At 44.2% G+C, this 27790-nt stretch overlaps 1 pseudogene across 1 annotated transcript; it reads right to left on the reverse strand.

Moving 5' to 3' along the window:
* Positions 1-479: 479 nt before the first annotated feature.
* Positions 480-26857, reverse strand: LOC149435244 (uncharacterized; annotated as a pseudogene). Its single transcript, XR_016308528.1, has 11 exons — positions 26372-26857; positions 21178-21312; positions 19923-20047; positions 16289-16357; positions 12926-13033; positions 10807-10922; positions 9265-9320; positions 8720-8772; positions 7404-7531; positions 4894-5050; positions 480-1408 (listed from the first exon to the last, which is right to left on the reverse strand). The product of XR_016308528.1 is annotated as an uncharacterized LOC149435244 (transcript).
* Between the last annotated feature and the right edge of the window lie 933 nt (positions 26858-27790).

A 27790-nucleotide genomic window follows, 5' to 3' on the forward strand; every position in this document is an offset into this window, starting at 1 on the left:
TTGGGGAGCATAATGGATCGGACTCCGATCCATTATGCTCAATCCTCAGATCCGAACCATCCTGCGGGGATCGTCGGCATGCAACCTATACGGGTGACACCGGACCCGCTCCAAGAAAAGGTAAGTTGTATAGAAAGCCGACGATCCCCGCAGGATGGATCAGATCTGCGGATTGAGTATAATGGATCGGAGTCCGTTCCATTATGCTCAATCCGCAGATCTGATCCATTCTGTGGGGATCGTCGGAGGGGATGTCACCAAGTGTTACTGCACCGGGTGACACCAACCCTAGGGACGCCTCTGATGTGCGCTCTCTCAGAGAGAATTTAATATATCGCCATAAAATTATTCCTGGTTACTGTCCTATGTGTCAGAAACCAGAGAAAATCTTATCCAGGAGTTGTGGCTGAATACTACTAGTTATGTCAGAGAATAATGATGGGTCATGTATTTTTGACATAATAAGTAAACTCAAGCAGTTAGATGCAAAAGTACATTTTTTATTCCAAGATAGAATTCTAGTTTTTTATGACATGACCTCCTGCCTCCGGCTACTCCCATGCTCGTCTCCAGGACTTCTCCAGAGTCCCATCCTCTGGAACTCTCTATCCCAATTTATCAGACAATCGCCTACTCTGCTCACTTTTAGGCGATCTCTGAAAACCTATCCCTTCAAGGAAGCCTATCCTGCCCTCAGCTAATAATGGAATCTTCTACTCTTCCAACCAGTCCATACCCCACAGTTATTACCTTTTGTACCACAAGCCCCTCCCTCTTAGATTGTAAGCTCCCAGGATCAGGGCCCTCTTAACCCTCTTGTATTGAACTGTATTGTTGCTGTATTGTTTCCTGTTATATTGTAAAGCGCTGAGCAAACTGTTGGCGCTATATAAATCCTGTATAATAATAATATATAAATCCTGTATAATAATAATATATAAATCCTGTATAATAATAATAATAATAATATATAAATCCTGTATAATAATAATATATAAATCCTGTATAATAATAATAATATATAAATCCTGTATAATAATAATATATAAATCCTGTATAATAATAATATATAAATCCTGTATAATAATAATAAAGTGATATTGAACATACCAAACTTCCCCAGTTAGCCACAAAAACAGAGGTCTCAGCTCGGCTCCATGGGACATGAAGACAGGAGAGCCACATGGCAGTGACAAGCCACCTCTGTCTAGTGAGGTTCATGTTCTAATATACAGGATCCCCCCACTATAAGAACAAACATTATACAAAGACCAGACAGACCTCACAGGTGAAAGCATCAGATACAACAGGAAGAACGATAATGGCATTTCATCCCTATATACGGCTGTGACCATTTCAGGATGAACACCGATGACCAACAGCAAGGTCGAAGAGTCATCACTCCTTCCTGTCGAATCAAAAATACAATTTTATTAATAGAAGAAATAAAAACATTGAATATTTAATATATTAATATTTAAACCAAATGTATTCCAACTTGAGCATGGCCCTGCCTCTTTCTTTAAAGTGTTACTAAACCCACAACAGTAAAACCAGGCTGTATGTGCAGTAAAGCATGCTTGTTATACTCACTGTGGAACCCAAGGGGTTAATTCTCTGCATTGTGTATAAAAGATGTTTGATCCTGTCTTCTCTGATCCTCCCCTTCTTCTACTGTCCCCATTCCATTTGCTGATAGAACATAGCCATGGGGGCAAGCTCAGTTTGGTGTGTATTGCTAGAGATAATTTTTTTCCTTTGGGAGGGTGCATGTGATTTTATGTATTTATACATGGAGATCATATCCCCCTTATGTATTATACATGGTGATCATATGCCCCCTTATGTATTATACATGAAGATCATATCCCCCTTATGTATTATACATGGAGATCATATCCCCCCTTATGTATTATACATGGAGATCATATCCCCCCTTATGTATTATACATGGAGATCATATCCCCCCTTATGTATTATACATGGAGATCATATCCCCCTTATGTATTATACATGGAGATCATATCCCCCCCTTATGTATTATACATGGTGATCACATCCCCCCCTTATGTATTATACATGGAGATCATATCCCCCCTTATGTATTATACATGGAGATCATATCCCCCCTTATGTATTATACATGGAGATCATATCCCCCCCTTATGTATTATACATGGTGATCACATCCCCCCCTTATGTATTATACATGGAGATCATATCCCCCCTTATGTATTATACATGGAGATCATATCCCTCCTTATGTATTATACATGGAGATCACATCCCCCCCTTATGTATTATACATGGAGATCATATCCCCCCTTATGTATTATACATGGAGATCATACCCCCCTTATGTATTATACATGGAGATCATATCCCCCCTTTTGTATTATACATGGAGATCATATCCCCCCTTATGTATTATACATGAAGATCATATCCCCCTTATGTATTATACATGGAGATCATATCCCCCCTTATGTATTATACATGGAGATCATATCCCCCCTTATGTATTATACATGGAGATCATATCCCCCCCTTATGTATTATACATGGAGATCATATCCCCCCCTTATGTATTATACATGGTGATCACATCCCCCCCTTATGTATTATACATGGAGATCATATCCCCCCTTATGTATTATACATGGAGATCATATCCCCCTTATGTATTATACATGGAGATCATATCCCCCTTATGTATTATACATGGTGATCATATCCCCCCTTATGTATTATACGTGGAGATCATATTCCCCCTTATGTATTATACATGGAGATCATATCCCCCCCTTATGTATTATACATGGTGATCACATCCCCCCCCTTATGTATTATACATGGAGATCATATCCCCCCTTATGTATTATACGTGGAGATCATATCCCCCTTATGTATTATACATGGAGATCATATCCCTCCTTATGTATTATACATGGAGATCACATCCCCCCCTTATGTATTATACATGGAGATCATATCCCCCCTTATGTATTATACATGGAGATCATATCCCCCCTTATGTATTATACATGGAGATCATATCCCCCTTATGTATTATACATGGAGATCATATCCCCCTTATGTATTATACATGGAGATCATATCCCCCCTTATGTATTATACATGGAGATCATATCCCCCCTTATGTATTATACATGGAGATCATATCCCCCCTTATGTATTATACATGGAGATCATATCCCCCTTATGTATTATACATGGAGATCATATCCCCCTTATGTATTATACATGAAGATCATATCCCCCTTATGTATTATACATGGATATCATACCCCCCCTTATGCATTATACATGGAGATCATATCCCCCCTTATGTATTATACATGGTGATCATATCCCCCTTATGTATTATACATGGAGATCATATCCCCCCTTATGTATTATACATGGAGATCATAACCCCCTAATGTATTATACATGGTGATCATATCCCCCCTTATGTATTATACATGGAGATCATACCCCCCTTATGTATTATACATGGAGATCATATCCCCCCTTATGTATTATACATGGAGATCATATCCCCCCTTATGTATTATACATGGTGATCACATCCCCCCTTATGTATTATACATGGAGATCATATCCCCCCATATGTATTATACATGGTGATCATATCCCCCTTATGTATTATACATGGTGATCATATCCCCCCTTATGTATTATACATGGAGATGATATCCCCCTTATATATTATACATGGAGATCATATCCCCCCTTATATATTATACATGGAGATCATATCCCCCTTATGTATTATACATGGAGATCATATACCCCTTATGTATTATACATGGAGATCATATCCCCCCTTATGTATTATACATGGAGATCATATCCTCCCTTATGTATTATACATGGTGATCATATCCCCCCTTATGTATTATACATGGAGATTATACCCCCCTTATGTATTATACATGGAGATTATATCCCCCCTTATGTATTATACATGGAGATCATATCCCCCCTTATGTATTATACATGGAGATTATATCCCCCCTTATGTATTATACATGGAGATCATTTCTCTGCTTAATCTCCTCTTCTCAAGAAAGAATAAATTCAGTTCCTCTAATCTCTCCTCATAGCTGAGCTCCTCCATGCCTCCAGTTCCCCAATGTTCTTTTTGTGAATTGGTGCCCAAAACTGAACTGCATATTCCAGATGAGGTATTACTAATGATTTGTACAATAGATAATGGCCCAGTAATATATGTACATTTATGTGACATATTTGTTTTTTCATAAGATTACTCTTATCACTTGAATCACCTGCGTGTCCTTGAAAATGTGGACTTTGCTCCAAGAAACATGTCGGATAAAGATCAGCAGATGTGGGAAGACTTGTGATATATGAGATACAAAGGAGATTGTAATGAGCAGGGGCGGACTGACCATTTGGAAACTCGGGCACTGCCCGAGGTCCCGGGGTCAGTAGGGGGCCCCATGAGATGCCCCTGGTACCTTTTTCATAGGCTTTTTTGACACAGTGGCCCCATGATCCTCTATTGCCCGGGGGCCCCATGAGTTGTCAGTCCGCCCCTGGTAATGAGTCTTTTAATGGCTCAACCTGCAGAACCTGTCAAATGTAAAAAACCCTTTTAATATGAAAAAAACCCAGAATGCTTTTACTTATAATTTGGTGTTCAGCATTTATACCATAAATATCCCCAATTTGTATCCCTTTTTGCAGTTTTTGGTATTATGATGTTGACTAAGGGACAGATCCAATAGGCATGCAAACCGTGAATCACTTCTCTGACTTCCTGTTCATCTTCTGTCACTTCTTTCTCATCTCATATCAATCAAATCACCAGAATACCGCCAGCATTAGTAACTCGGTGACCCGTACCTGAAATAAAACTCAACCACGCCCCACCCTTTGTGCGCAGGAGCCAGCGTGAAATCAGCGATACATTCGTGCGTCAATCCGACCGGTGGCTTTCCATTATAGACAAGGGGACTGGTCTTCTGATCGAGCTTGGCGCACACATCGTATGTTTTACCTCCTGCAACAATGGATGAAGGCGAGTTACAACTAGAAATGGGAAGGCCAGAAAAAAAAAAAAGAAAAATTGAGAAAAAAACTGTTTAATAAATTTGTGTGCTTTTGAGCTACTATAGTGTGTCAGGTAAATATAATAAAATAATTGCTCATGTAGTGGTTCACTGACACTTTTTACACATACCCATATAACTGTGCAATATGTACTAATATAAATATTTTAAATATGTGTCACGCTTCACTATTAAATTAATATTTATTAATTATTAAAAAATGTGTGTTAAAACACATAAATAAATTGATTAAATACCTGTGATGAACCCTATTAATTATATGACATTCAAACAGTGATCATTTAAATTATAATAATTACTCAATATGCTCAAAAATATGATAAAAATGCTAAAAAATATATAAATTAATATTATATTCAATCTGTGTGCAATTGTACTGTCCAAAAACGATATAATAAAAAAAAAAGTAAAAAAAAGGTAAAAAAACAAAAAATAGTCCACTCCGTGATAGTGATCTGAACAAATCTAGATAATATATGCGCTCACCTCAATTTTAGCTAAGTAAGTCTAAAATGACTTGTGTGTCCTCAATGGACAAGATGGTAATTTATGCACACAGATTGCATATAATATTTATTTTCATATTTTTTAGCATTTTGATCATTTTTTGAGCATATTGAGTAATTATTATAATTTAAATGAGCACTGTTTGAATGTCATATAATTATTTCAGTTTGTAAAACTACTCCACAATGAATGGGGTTTTTTTTTATTTTTCCAAAAATGTTCAGTTTTTCCAGAACAAAAACAGGGAAAATAAAGTATTTCCCATGCCTTCAAATTTTCCAGAAATTTTCAAGCTCTGGTTACAACAGGCGCAATAATGCAGGCATCATATTCCTGGTCTGAGGTGACAACTGTCTCCCAATTGTGCTCCTGTGTTGTCACCTTGACACATGCACCCCAATGTAAACTACAAGCTGCCATGCTGACACCCATCATACAGGAACGGTCCTCCCTGCTTATCATCAGGAAGCTGCTCCTGAACAATTAAGCTGCATTTAGGGCCGGTTCACACCACAAGAACACACTCCGGGTCAGGGGCGGACTGACAACTCATGGGGCCCCCGGGCAATAGGGGATCATGGGGTCCCTGTGTCCTTGCCAACACTTAAAGCACACCCAAAAAAGCCTATAAAAAAGGTACCAGGGGCATTTCATGGGGCCCCCTACTGACCCCGGGCCCTCGGGCAGCGCCCGAGTGCTCGAATGGTCAGTCCGCCCCTGCTCCGGGTGAATTCCGAATTCGTTTTTGTTTATAGTTCACACCACATGCAGTTCCGGTGCGGTTTTGATGCAGTTTGCACACTAGGCGATGAAGGATTTACCTTTCGATTGGTCACTGAATTTTACACGGCTTTGTGCGGAAGATTCACACACCATATTTTTTTTTGCAACTTTTTTTTGGGGGGGGGACTTTTTGTTGTTTTTTGGGACTTATTTGTTGTCCATTTTTTTTGCCATTGATCGTATTGTCTTTTCATATATGCTTTATTGCATTCACTGAACACTTGATGTTTTGTCACTATTTGGCCACGTTGATGTTTGTTGTCACTTTTTGATGTCCCTTCTATATTGCCATTTAACAACTTTTTTTATATATTTTTTTTATGATATTCTCATTGATCCACTGTACACTTGATGTTTTTTTATTCACTATTTGACCACGTTTCATATTTTTGTCATTTTTTATGCCACTTTTTATCGCCATTGACAGCGTTTTTGGGTCTCCTATATGGTATCTTTATGCTACTTATCCACTGACATTTGATGTTTTTTGCATTCATTTTCTGACCACATTTTTCTCCTTATTGCCACTTGTTACACATATTGTGGATTCACTCCTGTGGATATTATTGTGCACACTAATTACATGGTTTATGTGGATTGTTTACTCATTTTCTGTTTTATGTGATTGTTCACTCATTCATTTATCAGTAGTTTTTTGATTTATGTGTCATTGTTTATTGACGTTCACTCATTTTTAGGGCAAATAGCGCAGCACCACCTTTTTTCACATATTGTTGTTCATTATTTGATTACACTTAGGTGTTAGCAGCCACTTCACTTTCGAGTTAGTCCATTTGGCAGCATAGTGGGTTTTTTCCTTTTTTATTTCTTGTTGAATAATAACTAGTATAGCGCCCCCTTAAGCTTTGGGTCTTCAAGCGCCAGCATGCACTTCCCATCTCTGTTTTCCAGATCTTCAATCAGATGGATCCAATGCTGCTAGATGTCCAGTGTATACCCCCTGGTGCCTGTGGGGGGCGTGCTCGCTCTCACCTGCTGTGAAGTTGAACACGTAATGATCTTTAATGTCCTCATCGTCTGCATACTGGGAGAGGTGAACACTGGAGCTCTGGATTCCCTCCTTCCTACCATCCGGGAGAAACATGTAACCTAGAGTAAAACTGGAACATAACGGAGATAACTAGTAATAATAAGAGATGATAATTGGGGTCCTGCCGCATGGCTGATCAATCGCATTCCAAACTAGTTCAGATTAAAGTGTTCCTAAACCCCAGACCCTACATTCACTATATCCGCTCTCCCCGGACCCTGCATTCACTATATCCGCTCTCCCCGGACCCTGCATCCACTATATCCGGTCTCCCCGGACAATGCATTCACTATATCCGCTCTCCCCGGACCCTGCATTCACTATATCCGGTCTCCCTGGTCCCTGCATTCACTATATCCGGTCTCCCCGGACCCTGCATTCACTATATCCGCTCTCCCTGGACCCTGCATCCACTATATCCGGTCTCCCCGGACAATGCATTCACTATATCCGCTCTCCCCGGACCCTGCATTCACTATATCCGGTCTCCCCGGACCCTGCATTCACTATATCCGGTCTCCCCGGACCCTGCATTCACTATATCCGCTCTCCCCGGACCCTGCATTCACTATATCCGCTCTCCCCGGACCCTGCATTCACTATATCCGGTCCCCCCGGACCCTGCATTCATTATATCTGCTCTCCCCAGACCCTGCATTCACTATATCTGGTCTCCCCGGACCCCGCATTCACTATATCTGCTTTCCCCGGACCCTGCATTCACTATATCCGCTCTCCCCGGATCCTGCATTCACTATATCTGGTCTCCCCGGACCCTGCATTCATTATATCTGCTCTCCCCAGACCCTGCATTCACTATATCTGGTCTCCCCGGACCCCGCATTCACTATATCTGCTTTCCCCGGACCCTGCATTCACTATATCCGCTCTCCCCGGATCCTGCATTCACTATATCTGGTCTCCCCGGACCCTGCATTCACTATATCTGTTCTCCCCGGACCCTGCATTCACTATATCCGCTCTCCCCGGATCCTGCATTCACTATATCTGGTCTCCCCGGACCCTGCATTCACTATATCTGTTCTCCCCGGACCCTGCATTCACTATATCTTATCTCTGGACTCTTCTATGCTTCTTACAGTTGTTATATCCAGGGCGATATAGAGGACCAATCAGGGACAACGAAATTCTAACTGAGACAATTAACTTCCCTGATGTCACAGAAGTAGAACAAAGAATCTGATCCGATCTGAGCCCGGCAAATTCCAGGCCTGAATGTCGGCTGATTTCTACTTACTGTCTTGTAGTGTGAGGAATGCTGACCACGTTCAGATGTACGCGTTCTCCCGTCTATGGGGACAAACATCAGAGGGAACAAAGCTATCACTGCAATCTACAACAATGAATACTGTATATAACCCTTCCTGTACTTTGTATCAGCGACAGCTCAATGATTAGAACTGGTGTCATCTGTCACTTTATCCTTCCATGTCTCTAGGTTTGTATCATCTGTCAAGCTGTCCATCCATGTCTCTAGGTTTGTGTCATCTGTCACTCTGTCCATCCATGTCTCTAGGTTTGTGTCATCTGCCATTCTGTCCATCCATGTCTCTAGGTTTGTGTCATCTGTCACTCTGTCCATCCATGTCTCTAGGTTTGTGTCATCTGTCTCTCTGTCCATCCGTGTCTCTAGGTTTGTATCATCTGTCACTTTATTCACCAAATGGTTCTCAATTTGTGTCAAATGTCATTCTTCTGGTCGATATCTATAGATTTGTGTCATTTGTCACTTCATCCACGTGTCTTGCTCTGTGTCTGTCTCACTCATACTATTCCACATACCTCGAAGACCATCAGAAACATGACATATCGGTGAAATTCCGCCCAATTTCTCAGACCTATAAAATCAGGAACATATTGTACCATCACCAGTTCTAGGAACATCCCATCTATTCCGCCACTTGTACTCTGCATGGCTTTCCTGAATATATACAATATTAAAGGATAATTCCACGCCAGATTCAAATTGTATGGATTACATTTAATATTTTTGGGGTCCTCAAGGGCCACACCCACCCAACAAATTGTTATCTGTTATCCAAAATGTCCATATTATTATTATTATACAGGATTTATATATTATTATTATACAGGATTTATATATTATTATTATACAGGATTTATATATTATTATTATTATTATTATACAGGATTTATATATTATTATTATTATTATTATTATACAGGATTTATATATTATTATTATTATACAGGATTTATATATTATTATTATACAGGATTTATATATTATTATTATACAGGATTTATATATTATTATTATACAGGATTTATATAGCACCAACAGTTTGCTCAGCGCTTTACAATATAACGGGAGACAATACAGCAACAATACAGTTCAATACAAGAGGGATAGGAGGGCCCTGATCCTGGGAGCTTACAATCTAGGAGATATATTACAGTGTCACTCTCTATATCTCTGTAATATGTAAGGAAGCAATTACTGGACAGACCAGCTGGGAGAGTGATGGGATATGAGTTACTAAAGGGGAATCTCCCCATTGTGGGAGGGGCAGAGAAACAAACTACTGCGGGATATCTCCCCATTGTGGGAGGGGCAGAGACACAAACTACTGCGGGAAATCTCCCCATTGTGGGAGGGGCAGAGACACAAACTACTGGGGAAAATCTCCCCATTGTGGGAGGGGCAGAGACAGAAACTACTGCAGGAAATCTCCCCATTGTGGGAGGGGCAGAGACACAAACTACTGCAGGGAAATCTCCCCATTGTGGGAGGGGCAGAGACACACATTACTGCGGAGAAATCTCCCAATTGTGGGAGGGGCAGAGACACAATCTACTGTGGGGAAATCTCATTGTGGGAGGGGCAGAGAGACAAACTACTGCAGGAAATCTTCCCATTGTGGGAGGGGCAGAGACACAAACTACTGCAGGAAATCTCCCCATTGTGGGAGGGGCAGAGACACAATCTACTGCAGGGAAATCTCCCAATTGTGGGAGGGGCAGTAGACACACACTACTGTGGAGAAATCTCCCAATTGTGGGAGGGGCAGAGACACAATCTCCTGCGGGGAAATCTCCCCATTGTGGGAGGGGCAGAGACACAATCTCCTGCGGGGAAATCTCCCCATTGTGGGAGGGGCGGAGACACAAACTATCAGACATTTCACTAAACTGAACTTTTAATAAAATGTCAATGTACTCAGTGATTTAGTCTATTTGATCAGTTGAAAACCCCATATTTTGGTTATTAACGTGCAATGAAATATGGGTGGTGTTATTTTCAGTAGGTTTCTTGTGTATGAGGGGTTGTGATGAAGCATTTTATAGGCGGAGCATACTCACCATACGAGCGATTGCGAAGTCCTTCCATTTTAAGTGTCTTCCTCTCCTGGCCTTCGATTTCCAGATTTATATCATAGTCGCCCCACTGCTCAAACCGGAAATGTTCATTTCTGGATCTGGAGGAGAATTTGTTTATCTTTATAACCCGTCTCCAGCTAAAATTTGTTTTTGTTTTTTTTCGTCTACGGTGGATTGGATAAAGATTACAATATTTGTCTTTTTTTGTATCAATGTCTGTGTCCCTATTAGGAAAACTTGCCCTGACTTCCTGTCCCGTGACACCAGGCACACAAGCAAGGGGCACATTTAACCAGCATTTATTGCTCCTCTATGTGGTTAATTATTTAAACACTTAGAAGCCGAATTATAAATAAAATTGCTTGGTAAATGTTTCAGCATTCACAGTGAAGTTGCAATTACTCCCCATAATGTTTCTAATATGTATATTTAATTTCCATAGCCTCATCTAGTGACATTATGCAGTATTTTCCTGATTGCAGTATTTCAGGAAAATACCACATTATGTCCACTAGATGGAGATGAAGATCATAGGAAATAAATCATTAGATACATTGTGGGGATTATTCACAATGGCTGTGCTAATGAAACATTTTTTTATAAATACACCTCACAAATTTTTTTTACCACTTCAATTAGGAGCCACATTAGACCCTAAAAATGATCTCCTTTACTTGTTCTCTTCTGTTCTGATAAATAAAAAAATTAAAATATTTTGGTACATCTGTGCCAAAAAAATACCTGTTGACTCTTCCAGAAATCATTTTCACTGATACCTTCCTATGCTGCACTCGTATTATTATTATACAGTATTTATATAGCGCCAAAGGGTATGCTCAGCGCTGTACAGTAGCAAGGGGGACAGAACATGAGACAATACAGTAACAATACAATACACGAGGGGTTCGAGGGCCCTGCTCTTTCGAGCTTACAATCTAGGAGGGAGGGGATAGTGGTACAGGAAGAAGTGGCTGTGGGGGATGGAGTGGTAGGAGGAGTGGAGGAGATTGGCTGTTAGGTGAGGGTGGGGTAGGCTTCCCTGAAGAGATGGGTTTTCAGAGTGCGCCTAAAGGTGAGGAGGGTAGGTGACAGTCTGATGGATTGGGGTAGGGAGTTCCAGAGGATGGGGGAAGTCCTGGAGAAGTCCTGTAGTCAGGCGTGGGAGGAGGAGACCAGGGAGCTAGAAAGTAGGAGGTCTTGTGAGGAGCGAAGATTATGGGATGGGTGGTATTTGAGTATCAGGTCGGTGAGGTAGTTTGGGGCAGTGTTATGAATGGCTTTGTGTGTCTGTGTTAGTAGTTTGAATTTAATGCGTTGGGCAATCCGAAGCCAGTGGAGGGAATGACAGAGGGGGGTGGAGCCAGTGGAGGGATTGGCAGAGGGGGGTGGAGCCAGTGGAGGGATTGGCAGAGGGGGGTGGCAGATTTGGAGTGGTTGGTGAGGTGGATGAGTCCGGCTGCTGAGTTCAGGATAGACTGAAGCGGGGATAGTCTGTGATGAGGCAGGCTGGTGAGGAGGGAGTTGCAGTAGTCCAGACGTGAGATAATAAGGGAGTGTATGAGTTGTTTAGTAGTGTCTGGGGTTAGGAACAAATGTATTTTGGAGATGTTGCGGAGGTGGAGCCTGCATGAGTTTGCCAACGATTGGACATGGGGTTGGAAAGACAGATTTGAGTCTAGAGTGACACCTAGGACTTTGGCTTGTGGGGTGGAACTGATGGTGGCGTTGTTGGTCATGATGGAGAGGGTGGGACACAGGCTGGGGGGGAAATCAGGAGCTCGGTTTTGGAAAGGTTCAATTTGAGGAAATGGAGCGACATCCACACTTATCAATTATATTATCCCCAGGTATCTTGGTGGACTACAAAACACCTCCCCTCTATGTTATAAAGAATAGAAGAGGAATAGGGGTTCTGTAGTCCTAACACACATCTTGTTCTAGGATAACAGACTGTATCTTCCAATCAGAGTTGTCATTCTACGACAGGAAGGGTGTTACTGGCAGGATCACCAGGTGACATTAAATGAAAAAAACTACAGAAAAAACTGTATGGCACCGCGTACACAGGCCATTCTTTGGGTGATTATATGAGTGCGCTTACCTCAATATCACTGGGAAACGATTTATGTCCTCCAGGGCCATGCTGTGTGCGATAGCACTGGGGTGCATCCCAGATCCAAAGTCAAAAAGCTTGGATTTGGGAGTTCAGCTGCAAAGAAGAAAGATGACATTTTGCAAAGGGTTACATTTTTTTGTCTTTAACCACTTGCCTACCAGGCACTTATACCCCCTTCCTTACCAGGCCAATTTTCAGCTTTCAGCGCTGCCGCACTTTGATTGACAATTGCGCGGTCATGCAACATTGTACCCATATGAAATTTTGATCATTTTTTTCTCACAAATAGAGCTTTCTTTTGGTGGTATTTAATCGCCACTGGGCGCTTTACTTTTTGCGCTATAAATTAAAAAAAGTGCAAAAAATTTGAAAAAAAAAAAAGTTTATTTGTTTCTTTTATAAAATTTTTCAAACAGGTATTTTTTCTCCTTCACTGATTTGCGTTGATGAGGCGGCACTGATGGGCACTGATAGGCGGCACTGATGGGCACTGATAGGCAGCACTAAAGGGCACTGATAGGCAGTACTAATGAGGTGGCACGGATAGGCGGCACTGATAGACAGCACTAATTAGGGGTCACGGATAGGCGGCACTGATATGCAGCACTGATAGGCGGCACTGATAGGTGACACTGATGATGGGTACTGATAGACGGCACTGACTGGCATCACTTCTGGGCACTGACTGGCGGCACTGACTGGCACAACCCCTGGGCACTGACTGGTGGCACTGACTGGCAGCACTGGTGGGTGGCACTGGTGGGTGGCACTGGTGGACAGCACTGGTGGGTGGGCACAGGTGGGTGGCACTGGTGGGCACAGGTGGGTGGCGCTGGTGGGCACAGGTGGGTGGCACAGGTGGGTGGCACTGCTGGGCACATGTAGGTGGCACTGCTGGGCACAGGTAGGTGGCACTGCAGAGTGGCACAGGTGGGGGCACTGCTGGGCACAGGTGGGGGCACTGCTGGGCACAGGTGGGGGCACTGCTGGGAATGGGTGGGCGGGGCTAGTGGGCGCACAGCTGATCGGAACTTGCGGGGGTCACTGCTGGGCACCGATCATCAGGGCACTGATCATCAGTGCCCTGATGATCGGTGCCGATCCCCGCTCTGACAACTGCCGGTTCTCGGCAGTACTTTCCTCACGATCTGACAGCGTGAGGAAAGTGCAGCCGAGAACCGGCACTTGCATTTTCCTGTGATCAGCGTGTCATTGGACACCGCTGATCACGTGGTAAAAGGCCGGTGGGATCGGCCTTTCACCACATCTCGTGATCAGCTGTGTCCGTAGGACACAGCGATCACGGAGATCGCCGGGTGCGCGCCCCCTGGGGCGCGCAGGAGAGCGCCTTCTGGGAGGACGTCATATGACGTCCACTCAGAACTGGCCGGCCGCGGTGAAGCCGTCATTCGGCTATGCGCGGTCGGCAAGTGGTTAAAGCTCAACTCTGGGAGCAAAAAAGGTTAATTTAAATATGTTTCTTAAGGCTCCATGCACACTAGTTTTTTTTTTTCTTCATTCACACTGAGCTGACTTTTTTTTTAGGCATTTTTTTAAAGTGTTTTTTTCAGATGTTTTTGAGAGGCACTGATGTCTGGGGAGGAGGCTTGGCTCACAGTCTCCGCTGTAACAAAAAAAACAAAAAATCGGTTGTTCAATAGGCCGACGTTACCACCAATGGTAAAAAAAACAACCGATTTTCATCCTGTCTACGGTCGGCATTAAATTACTTCTGTCCCTGCAGAGAGCCCCGCTATTATATTTGACATTAAAGAGTATTGCGGTTGCAACAATGTATCTATTTGTATCCATTTCAAATACAGATGCTTTTTTTTGGGATACAAATAGATACATTGTTGCAACCGCAAGACTTTTCATATAAAATATAATGGCGGACTGGAATCCTTCTTCTTCTTCTTTTTCTTCTTCTTTTTCTTGCAGGTCACGTGCAGATTTTTTATCGGTAAAAAGATCGGCCGATTTGCCCATCATTGCTGCGAAAATTGTCCGATCGGCAAAATCGGACGATTTTTTTCCACCTTTCCACTAAAAAAATGTGCCAAAATACAGAAAAACGGCAGACCAATTAACCCATTAACTGTGCGAAAATCGGCCCATTTTTTTTTCGCCTGAAAAATCAGCCGATTTTCGACCCATCTATGGCCTGCATAATTCATCCCAAAGGTGTTCTATGGGGTTGAGGTCAGGACTCTGTGCAGGACAGTCAAGTTCCTCCACCCCAAACTGGCTCCTCCATGTCTTTATGGACCTTGCTTTGTGCACTGGTGGCCAGTCATGTTGGAACAGGAAGGGGCCATCCCAAAACTCTTCCCACAAAGTTGGGAGCATGAAATTGTCCAGAATGTCTTGGTATGCTGACGCCTTAAGAGTTCCCTTCACTGGAACTAGGGGGCCAAGCCCAGACCCCGAAAAACAACCCCACACCATAATCCCCCCTCCACCAAACTTTACACTTGGCACAATGCAGTCAGGCAAGTACCGTTCTCCTGGCAACCGCCAAACCCAGACACGTCCATCGGATTGCCAGACAGAGAAGCGTGATTGGTCACTCCAGAGAACACGTCTTCACTGCTCTAGAGTCCAGTGGCGGCGTGCTTTACACCACGGCATCCAACGCTTTGCATTGCACTTGGTAATGTAAGGCTTGGATGCAGCTGCTCGGCCATGGAAACCCATTCCATAGAGCTCTCTATGCACTGTTGTTGGGCTCATCTGAAGGTCACACCAAGTTTGGAGGTCTTTAGCTATTGACTCTGCAGACATTTGGTGACTTCTGCGCACTGTGCGCTTCAGCATGCGCTGACCCCGCCCTGTCATGTGACGTGGCCTACCACTTGGTGGCTGAGTTGCTGTTGTTCCCAGTTGCTTCCACTTTGTTATAATCCCACTAACAGTTCAGCGTGGAATATTTAGTAGCCAGGAAATGTCACGGATGGACTTATTGCACAGGTGACCACCTATCACGGGACCACGTTTGGAGTCACTGAGCTCCTGAGAGCGACCCATTCTTTCACCAATGTTTGTAGAAGCAGTCTGCATGTCTAGGGGATGATTGTATACACCTGTGGCCATGGAGGGGATTGGAACACCTGAATCACATGATTTGGATGGCTGGCCCAATATTTTTGGCAATATAGTGTATCCCAACACCACTGTCCCCCACCCTGATCTGCAAATTCATTTCTACCATCTCCTGCCATGACAGAGCAGCCCACTCCCACTACCAGCCTGATTTCAACTTTCAGCTGAATTAAAAAAAACAAACTGAAAGGCTAAATGGGTGTTGTATATGTTTTTTTAAATATGAGAAAGACAGTTTTATCTTACAGAAGTGAGAATTTCACATGAATGGTCTGAGTCTTGTCCTTGCTGTCCCGGTATTGGAATGGCCCCTTTCTGTAAGAGACATTACAGGTGATCAGTAAGAAGAAAGCGCAATCATAGCATGATAATCATATAAGGATTGTACTCATACAACGCTAAAGAATAGCTAAAATGTATCTAAACCCAAGATCTAAAATGTAACAAACTGCATCCTCAGTCCTGCATTAGTCTGATTAGGTTTTTCCCTTTATTCTCACCTGGTGATCCTGCCAGTAACACACTTCCTGTCCTAGGGTGACTTGCCATGAGGGCTTTTTTTTTCAGCAAGAATGTGGGGGAACCTCCAGCATTGAATGTATTTAATGGCAAGGGGTGCTGTGGGGGGTAGATTGTTAGCTACTTAGGATCTATTGTCGCTGGGGGATCTATTGTTGAAGTGGGGGTCCAGTGTTTCTGGGAGGTCACTTGTTGCTGGGAGGAATCTATTGTGGCTGGCTGCTGGGAGATCTATTGTTGCTGGGGGATGTTTTGTTTCTGGGGGGGGGGTCTATTGTTCCCGGGGGATCTATTGTTGCTGGGGGATATTTTGTTTCTGGGGGGTCTATTGTTGAATTGGGGGTCCAGTGTTTCTGGGAGGTCACTTGTTGCTGGGAGGAATCTATTGTGGCTGGCTGCTGGTAGATCTATTGTTGCTGGGGGATGTTTTGTTTCTGGGGGGTCTATTGTTCCCGGGGGATCTATTGTTTCTGGGGGGGCCTATTGTTCTTGGGAGATCTATTGTTTGCAGGGGGATTGTTACTGGCTGCAGGGGATCTCTTTTACTGCCTCATCATTAACAAATGCCACACAAATTACTCCACAATGATACTTGGTTATGTTTTCTCTAAAAGGGGCAGTACTAGGAGGTGCATAGGGGTGGAGCCAAGGGATGATGCTCGGAGGGGGGTAGGGGCCAGAGACAAGGGGGTGACTTGGAATGGGGGAGTACCTGCACATATTCTCTGAGAAAAAAAGCCCCGCTTACCATATTGAATTTATGGAGCAGTAGTGTTGTTACCCAAGGACAGGACTACTGAACACCTAATCCTCTCCAAAACATGAGGAAGGTGTTCTGTAGTCCTTAGGGATAGCTGGGATCAATGAGACTGATAACAGTCAGCAGAGGAAGAGATCACAGGAAGTTATCAGCTCGCACGATTTCCAGCAGGATCAACTTTTTTTTTGCACTTATTGAACCAAACTTTCAATCTTACTGCATATTTAACAAACCAAAAGGGAGCAAATAGGAGAAGATGATTTTTAGGGCTTAAAGTGGTTGTAAACCTCAGACACGAAATATGAACAAAGCACATCCCTCTATAGTGTGTACTTGTCTCAATCCAGAGCACTAAGTGTCATTTCTGTCTACTGCTTTGTTCCTCTGCTATCAGCATGAATCACTTCTGACAAGTTTTCCTGACACAAAGAGAAAAATGGTGACAGGGCAGGGAGCTCTAACACACAGCCTGAGGTTGACAGCCTTAGCTCTATTCCTGTGTGCTGTGTAGAGGGTGAGGGGTGTGTTTTTCCTCCAATCAGCTCTCAGAGCTCTTCTCACTGAGCTCTGCAGAGTGTAATTTCAGCTCCCCGCCCCCTGCTTTTCAGAATTGAGAGCTCCTGTGCAAATTCTGCACTTTCAATGGATGTAGTGAAGAGAGGACTGCAGATAAACAGGTACAAGTCATTTAAAATGTTTATTGGTTAAGAGCATCGGATACAGCCAACACATTTCTGGGGAGGGAATTCCCCCTTCTTCAGGGCTGGAACAACAGACAATAATAAACTCAATGGAATACACTGAAGTGCTGGGATGAGGCCAGCCTATCCTAACAATGTGAACAGCCCACTGGATCTGACAGATGAGGTCTTCTTGTGTATTCTATCTGGCTTTCATCACACCTTTTACTAACATCTGTAGTCCAGGCCATGAAGAAGGGAGGGGTGTTTTCCCCAAAACGCGTAGATGTATCTGATTCTCCTAATCAGGGGTCTCTAAACTACAGTCTACTGGCCACCTCTAGCCCCCTACAAGATACAAGGGTCAGTACCATATCTTCAATGTGTACAAACTGAAGATGCAGATCAGCAGAGGCTGCCTATGGTCTCAACTTCTCTCGGCAACACCCCCCCCCCCCCCAAGGACCCTGATGTAAGGGGGGACATTGATGTGAGGGAATCTGATGGGAAACTTGATTGTAAGGGGGACTCTGGTATAAGGGGGCTCTGATGGGGACCCTGATGTATCGGGGAACTCCAATAAGAACCATGGTGTAAGAGGAACTATGATGGAAACATTGATGTAAGGGGACTCTGAAGGAGACCCTGATGTATGGGGGAACTCTGATCAGAACCATGATGTAAGGGGGAGGACACACATGGGGACCCCAATGTAAGGAGGACCCTCAATGGGCCCTGATGTAAGGGGGACTCTGGTGGGGACCCTGATGTAAGAGGGGCTCTAAGAGGTACCCAGATTTAGGAGGGACTTTGATGGGGACCCTGATGTATGGGGGAAACTCTGATGGGGACCATGATATAAGGGGGGGGACTTTGATGGGGACCCCAATGTAAGGGGGACTCTGGTGGGGACCCTGATGTAAGGGGAGGGGCTCTAATAGGGCCCTGATGCAAGAGGGACTCTGATGGGGACACTGATGTAAGGGGGTCTCTGGTGGGGACCCTGATGTAAGAGGGGCTCTAAGAGGTACCCAGATTTAGGAGGGACTTTGATGGGGATCCTGATATATGGGGGAAACTCTGATGGGGACCATGATATAAGAGGGAGGACTCTGATGGGGACCCCAATGTAAGGGGGACTCTGGTGGGGACCCTGATGTAAGGGGAGGGGCTCGAGGGCCCTGATGTAAGAGGGACTCTGATGGGGACACTGATGTAGGGGGGACTCTGATGGGGACCCCAATGTAAGGGGGGCTCTGATAGGGACCCCAATGTAAGGGGGATCCTCATGGTGCCCAAATGTAAGGGGGGCTCTAATAGGAACCCTGATTTAAGAGGGATTCTGATGGGGACCCTGATGTAAGGGGGGCTCTGATAGGGACCCTCATGTAAGAGTGACTCTAATGAGGCCCAGATGTAAGGGGGACTCTGATGGGGACAATGATTTAAGGAGGGCTCTGATGGGGACCCCAATGTAAGGGGGACCCTCATGAGGCCCTAATGTAAAAGGGGCTTTGATGGAGACCCTGATGTATGGGGGACCCTATTGGGAACCCCGATGCAAGGGGAAACTCTGATGGAGACTCTTACTAAAGTTCTGTCTCCTTTGTACTGAATCATATCATGCGAATTACAAAAAAAGGTTCGAGCAAAACCTATTAAATAATTTCGATTTTATTCATTCATTTGTAAAGCTGATATTTTTTTTGGCTTGCAATTGTTTTAGTGCAGCTTCCCTCCTAAGCCTCCTTATTAGTCATATATGTATAAGATCTGAAATCTGCACTTGAATGAAGTTTGAGCGGAAATGGCAGTTGAGTGCTCACCTGTTCAGCATATATATGGGAAAGAATAGACAATATAGACAATTGATTGGTGCTCAGCTGTGCTGCAGGGGAGGCTACAGGAACATGCAGGGTACCTGAGGTCCCCGTAAAAGGTGATTTTCCATTTCTGAAGTGGCTCTTCATATCCGATGCAGAGTCCAGGGGTTCTCCAGACCGTGTCAGAATCGTCATCCACAATGGTGTCGGGGTGCTCGGTATGCTGAACAACAAAGTCACATGCCATGGATATAAAAAAAAAGAAACACGTCCAAACACAGAAACATCTATATGAACTGTGGTCAAAATTCCTTACAGAGCCTAGTGCACCTATCACAACAGGGGAAAAGTCCATCCCAGGGGTGGACTGACAACTCATGGGGCCCTCAGGCAATAGGGGATCATGGGGCCCCTGTGTCCTTGCCCAAACTCAAAAAAGCCTATGGAAAAGGTACCAGGGGCATCTCATGGGGCCCCCTACTGACCCCAGGCCCTCGGGCAGTGCCCGAGTTTCCAAATGGTCAGTCCGCCCCTGCACCTATCACAACAAGGGAAAAGTCCATCCCAGGGGTGGACTGACAACTCATGGAGCCCCCAGGCAATAGGGGATCATGGGGTCCCTGTGTCCTTGCCCAAACTCAAAAAAGCCTATGGAAAAGGTACCAGGGGCATCTCATGGGGCCCCCTACTGACCCCGGGCCCTCGAGTTTCCAAATGGTCAGTCCACCCGTGGTCCATCCTTGTCCTAAAGCCAAAAGGAGGACATCCTGGATATCTATTATGTATCCTCACCTTTAAATATATTATATGTGTGAGAAGCCTTTAAACATTTGTCCCTTTAAGAAAAAAATACAAACCCAGTTTTGAAGCAACTGAAATCTTCTACTGATCTTCTCTATTTCCTGCAAACGATGATTCCATGCTGCTGTTACAGTAAAAAGCCATTTACAGGTGGAAAGGGTTCTTTACTGTAAGAGCTATGTTGAATAATCACAAGGTGTTCCTCCCTCCCCCTCATGTACATATTAATGATATTTTAAATAAGACCTTTCAGTCCTTATTACATACCTTAATATAGATGTAGTGATGTCATCACTGGGTCGCTTTGCTTCTCTATGCAATGCATGCAGATCATGGCTGGTGGGAGGGGCCAGCAGAGTGCTGTACTGAAAACATCACAGCACCCTGCCCTGCCTCAATACTCCTCTCAGCCCTAATGCAAGCAGGAGACCAGCTCTGCAGAGGAGTTAGGCAAATATCAAAATGCCTTGATGGGTGAATGTCGGTCATCATGCAGACCACTCTAGGTAAAGTCAGCATTTGTTACACATTTTTTTAATTGTTTGCACTTACTTGAAAATCGCCGACGCCTTCCACTCGCAAGAAAAGCCAAGCTTCACACTTTTTGTTCTGCCTCCGAGCAATGCGACATATTAGGAAGCTCTTATCCACTTTAGATACCGCCATGAAGTACACAGAATCGATGAACTGTAACAAGAGATGGTGCAGTCGTCACCACACACATCATCTTCACACAAGGGTGGACTGACAATTCATGGGGCCCCCGGGCAATAGGGGATCATGGGGCCCGTGTCCTTGCCCAAACTCAAAAAAGCCTATGAAAACGGTACCAGGGGCATCTCATGGGACCCCTACTGACCCCGGGCCCTCGGGCAGTGCCCGAGTTTCCATATGGTCAGTCCACCCCTGCCTTCACATGATACATTTTAAAAGGATGATTTGCCCCCCCCCCCAAAAAAAAACTCAGATATGGGTGATGTGGCTTAAGGCTAAGTTCGCCTTTTTGATTATTCCACATTCCATCTTCTCTATGTACCAATATGCCATTAATGTATCTTTACTGCAGAAAATAAAAAGCTTTTTCTATATTCTAGGACAGGCCTTGCCTTAACCTCCAATCTCTTCCATTCAAATCTCCCATATTACTTCCTGGCTTTGGGATGTGAAAACTGTTAGAGTTGGGAAGTACTTCAGCAGCTGATCTCATTAAAACACACCCTGCACCTGCTCTCCCCCTCCAGGAGATTGCTCATCCCTCCTCATGCTTTTCCAGCAATCAGATTGTACAGTTTATGGCCACCTTAAAAGAAGAAATAGGAAAGTGGGTGGAAATAAAAAAGAGGTGGTCCAGTAATGAGGGAGGTGTGGACCAGAGTGGTAAAACACGCTCTATTCAGTTTGTAAAGCGCTACGCAAACTGTTGGCGCTATATAAATACTGTAAAATAAATAATAATCTGTTATACAATAAGGCAGTGCATGATGGGATATGAAGTTTCCTGAATGGTCACACAATGCCACAGGAAGTGATGGGCTCAGAATGCATTTTTTTTTTACATTTCTAATAGAGAGGTGCAGATTGAAGGCTGCCATGGACAAGGCAAGTGAGAGACAAGCATATTGGGATGGCTTGGGCAGAAAATCTATTAGAAAAGGCATCTGTTTATTATGAAAAGTGAAATTCTGCCTGAAAAGTTGAGATTAGCCTTTATGTACTTTATTGTCCCCTGCCTTTTCTTTGTACTGGGAAAAAGGGGGGGGGGGGAAGCTGGAAACTAAAGTTCAGACATTTTGCTGCATGAATCCCTAATATGTGCAAGTGGCTATCAACTCAAAACTAAAACATTGGGCTTGTGGGCCCTTTAAGGATAGGTTTACAAATCCGTGGGTCAGGAACATGTGCATAATCACACGCTTCCTGACCTGTAGGCAAAAACAATCCATTCTTTTGTAGATGCATTTAAAAAAAGAGGCAGATACTTTTACCCGCATTTTTCAGAGGTACTCAAAGGACTCAAATGAACGGACTGCTGTACCCACGACATGTGCACAGAAACATGCCTCACATACATGAACCTAGCCTGAAGGGATCCTGTCTAGATGCAGAATTGCAGATGGATGGTGACTTCTTCAGTCTTTCTCTACTTCCAGGGATATGAAATTGAACCTGACAGAAGTGAACAAGCGAAATCAGCATGTAGGCAGACGCAACTGCCCCAGAGGCATGGGGGAACTATGTCCGCATACCACTGCCCCACTACAGTAAAGATAATAATCGTGTGAGTTGACACCCTCATATGGCCATTGATCAGACCATTCCATTAGGCCTCACACCAGAAGGACAGTGTCTTCCCTCCAGCTGGTGAAATTGGTCTGTTCCAGGGGCGGACTGACCATTCCAGCACTCGGCACTGCCCAAGGGCCCAGGGTCAGTAGGGGGCCCCATGAGATGCCTCTGGTACCTTTCATAGGCTTTTTTGGGTGTGGTTTGAGTGTGGGCAAGGACACAGGGGCCCTGTGATCTCCTATTGCCTGGGGAACCCATGAGTTACCAATCCGCCCCTGGTCTGTTCCCACTTGTCCCGGTACAAGACTACAGAGTCAATATGAGGTTAACAGTGCAGAACACTATCCTCCATCACAGCACAACTTCCTTGCTCCAACCCATAGGCATGGAAGGGGATGCTACTCACTTGCAAAGTCTTGCTTCTTCTGTGGTCCAGGACCTGTCCCCAGGAAGGCTCTGTACTGCAACGGCTCTAAGATAGGGACCAGGGGCGGACTGACCATTTCGAAACTCGGGAACTGCCCGAGGGCTAGGGTCAGTAGGGGGCCCCATGAGATGCCCCTGGTACCTTTTTCATAGGCTTTTTTGAGTTTGGGCAAGGACACAGGGGCCCCATGATCCCCTATTGCCCGGGGGCCCCATGAGTTGTCAGTCCGCCCCTGATACAAAGCGCAGAGTTCAGGAGTGCACTTTGTTCAGAGGGCACATTGAGAAGGGCACAACTAGGCAAACACCATAATACCCTTCTGACTGGAACCTCCCCAAACAGATCACCATGATCCCCGTCCCGAACTGGCTGCTCTTCCTTCTATTCATCGATGTTGCACATGTATTTGTTCATCACTTTTACTCATTTATACTTCGTTCCCCTTTTTGCATACACTGTGCAGGCACACGTGAACTCATCTTCATTAGGTGACCAGACTTTGCAGAATGAGTGAACTTGTTTACTGGGTACAATTCATGAAATTGGCACATGAAAATTATTTAGCTCAACATCAAAGATGTCTCCTATACAATCCCAGTCACTATAAACAACTACCCAGTAAATTGTTACATTGAAATACTGGCGGAATCACCTTCCATTATGACGGTAACTTTCCCAGTTTTGAACTGAAGTCGAATATTGGGCTATGACGTTACCATGAATTGCGGTAATGGTATTGGCTGTTGTAGCAAACTAGCTCATCAGAGTTGGAGCGGAGTTCTCCTTTTCCATTTTTTCTCTTTTTATTCAAGATATTTCTCATTCCTCAGCCTCATTTCCTACCCCCCTGCAGTCCTGAGAGGCAAACGTTATCTCCTGAGAGATGGTGTGGGTCAACCAGGTTAAGATATCCCTGGTTTGGTGCCAGTTGTCTGGGGAAACATGTAACCTTTCTCACCTACGTCTGATAAGGCAGCATTTCTCAGAGAATTGGGAAGCACTGACCCCAAAACTGTGTAAGCCCCCACATCATAAAACAGATAATAGCTTCTCTCCCAGACTTAAAAGAGAATTGAACATTCCTCAGGTCAACTGTGTGTTTCATGTCATGGATTATGAAGCTGTTAGTTTTAACTGAGTTTCCCACTGACCACTCCCAAAACGTGTAGTCTGAGCCCCCCTCCCCTTTGAGAGGGACTTTTAAGAAGAGACAAGCTAGTTTAAGAGACACACAGATCTCCCAGCTAACATCGAAGGAGGAGATAAAGAATCGTTCTGCTCTGCAACTTGGATCTGCAAACCCAGGCATATGGGCAAGTAACTTAACCCTGTAATCTTCTTCCTAATTATCTCTTTGCTGTGTCTTTATATACATATATATATATTTTTGTGACATCCTTTGTAAATATTTTATTGCACCTGTTTGACTCTTTTAGTAATAAATCTTTCTTTCTGAAAGTGTTAAACTGTTTTTAAGCGCTTACTAGCAATTCACGAATCCCTGCCTTTGAAGAGACGCTACTGTTTGTTATATCTCTGTATAGCAGGTCCGCGGGCCGTGCTATATAGATCAATATTTCAATCATTATAGTGTATATTTGATAACGGGAGTTTCCCAGTCTCCGACAAAAGTGGTGGTGGCAGTAGAGGGTTAGTTGCGTAATTAACCCGACCCAGTAACAAGCGCATTGAAGCTGCAGGCACCGATTGTAGTCCATTAGCTGGGCAATCGCTGTGCTGGGTGCAGCTGAGTGTAGCCTTGTTACGCGCGTCACACCGCGGTTTTAGATCAGCCGGTCCTTCGGTCACAAGTTTGGTGAGAAGGTCTGGGGTCTGACGCTGTGGGCGTGACGTATTACTGTTAGTCACGGTCGTGCGATTGTCGCATGTTGCGACCGTGGATCCGTGACAGCTGTGACCATGGTATTGGCTGAGACATTGATGTTGGCTGTGACCATGGTATTGGCTGAGACACTGATGTTGGCTGTGACCATGGTATTGGATGTGACATTGATGCCTTTCTATAGGAACAGAATGACTCTGGCATTGTTGAGAAGTACTCACGGTCGCCTGTGACACCTTCTCCTGAGAAACATTTAAAAGTTAAGGATTATTCCTCAATATAGCCTTCTCCTCTTCTAAGAGTGTATATTTACAGTCTGTGCTGGCCCAGCTCCTCCACATCTCCCTACAGAACCTTTTTAAGTAGCACCCAGGAGAAAAGGGGAATACCATAGACCTGGGGTAGGTAACTTCAGCCCTCCATCTGTGGTGAAACTACAGAACCCATTAGACATTGCAAGACTCTGACAGCCACGGGCATGACTCTCAGCAGCAGAGATATTGTAGAATTGGCCGTTTCAGAGGGAGTGATGAGGTTGCCTATCCATGCCATAGAGTAGCACTTGAGTGGCAGCTTGAAGTCTGCTGGGGCTTCTGACATAAAATCCAAGATGGTGGCACCCAGCTGGCATCTCAGGGCTTTTCGATGTCTACACAGGGCAGCTTTTACAGGTAAACGTGTATAAAATACATTAAATGCTCATATTTATTTCAGGTTCTTATATAGAGCTGTCAATTTATGCAGTGAGGGAGGAAACCCACACAGACACAGGGAGAACATGCAAACTGCAGGCAGGTGGTGCTGTGGTTGGGATTTGAACTGATGACCCTGGTGCTGCCAGGCAGAGGTGCTATGTAGCCACTGTGCTGCCAGATGCATCAGACTTAGATACAGAATATTCAGTTGCTGCCCTCAAGGGGTGTACAATCTAAGGTCCCTAACTTACATACACATACTAGGGTCAATTAACCTACCAGCATGTCTTTGGAGTGTGGGAGGAAACCCACACAGAGAGAACATGCAAACTCCAGGCAGGTAGTGCTGTGGTTGGGATTTGAACTGAGGACCCTGGTGCTGCCAGGCAGGGGTACTAACTATGTAGCCACTGTGCTGCCCACATATAACCTCGTGGGAAGATTGTTGCTGACATGAATGATCTGGTGACAGGTTCACTTTAAATAAAAACTTACGTGCGTTTTCTCAGCATTTGGCACTATCTTCCTCTGATCGTCTCCGGTCAGCGGCGCAGGCTTTTCCCCGGGAGGCTTCCTCAATCCCAGGGACTGAATGACGGCCCCAAACTGGACCAGCATCCAGAAAATACCTTTCTTCAGATGATACCATCTCCTTGGCACCGGGTACATCCCTTTATTGTTAGTGGAAATATTATTTCCACTCAAAAGCCATTTAGCCATAAAGGCAGCAAGGGCGGTCACACCCACTGCGCTGAGCGCAAACATCTTCCCATGTAAAGTCCAGAGGGGGGGGTTATCTCGTCAGTCTAAGCTTTGCTCTCTTCTGCAAAATGTATTATAAACTGGGCAGAAGGCAGACATTGGCTCTATGACCTGCCAATAAGAAGGAGCCAATGTTTCACAATGACTTGGACACGATTCAAGATGTTGTATCAACAATTGTTCCAAAAAACTTCCATCTCTTCCACAACATCCCATTGGAATCTGCACTGAAAGGAGACAGATGATTAGTTTGAGGAATCAATAGGACACACTGCTCACTGACCGATGGGTGATCACTCATGGGGCTCATTCTATATCCGCAAAAAGGAAACTTTCTAGAATAGCCATAGAGGAAGTGTGTTTGTTACATATTTCACTGGAACAATGTAGATCTATTAACAGAAAATAATGAGCCATGTACATCAGTCTCTGCTGTCAAAGGAGCTTACACTTAGGTGTCTGTTTATATAACATTCATTTGATGAATGTCAAAAGCATTCATGCAACCTGGACAAAATGTCCCTGTATGTTTTGTAATAGATTCATTCCTATACGGTCATCTCTATCTAGTGACCGGAATGCAGTATATTTTCTCATTGAGGTATTCCAGAAAACTATACTGCAATTTGGCCACTAGAAGGAACTGGCAATTTAGGAATTAATGTATTATCCATTGAATGTAGCACACTCCTGAACTCTGCACTCTGAGTAGCACACTCTCGATCTCTGCACTCTGTACAAAGGGCACCTCTGACCTCTGAATGTAGCACACTCCTGAACACTGCACTTTGTATGTAGCACACTCCTGAACTCTGCACTCTGTATATAAAGCACTTCTGAACTTTGCACTCTGTACAAGGCACACTCCTGAACTCTGCATTCTGTACGTAGCACACTCCTGAACACTGCACTCTGTATGTAGCACACTCCTGAACTCTGTATATAACACACTCCTTCACTCTGCAGCCTGTAAATAGCACACTCCTGAACTCTGTATTCTGTATACACCACACTCCTGAACTCTACACTCAATGAAGCACACTCTTGAACTCTACACTCTGTACAAAGCACACTCCTGAACTCTGCACTTTGTATGTAGCAAACTCCTGAACTCTGCACTCTGAACTAAGTGCACTCCTAAACTCTGCACTC

The sequence above is a fragment of the Staurois parvus genome, unplaced genomic scaffold (assembly GCF_062004578.1).
Source record: "Staurois parvus isolate SC_StPar_1 unplaced genomic scaffold, SC_StPar_1.0 ptg001570l, whole genome shotgun sequence".
In the NCBI taxonomy this organism is placed as follows: Eukaryota; Metazoa; Chordata; class Amphibia; order Anura; family Ranidae; genus Staurois; species Staurois parvus.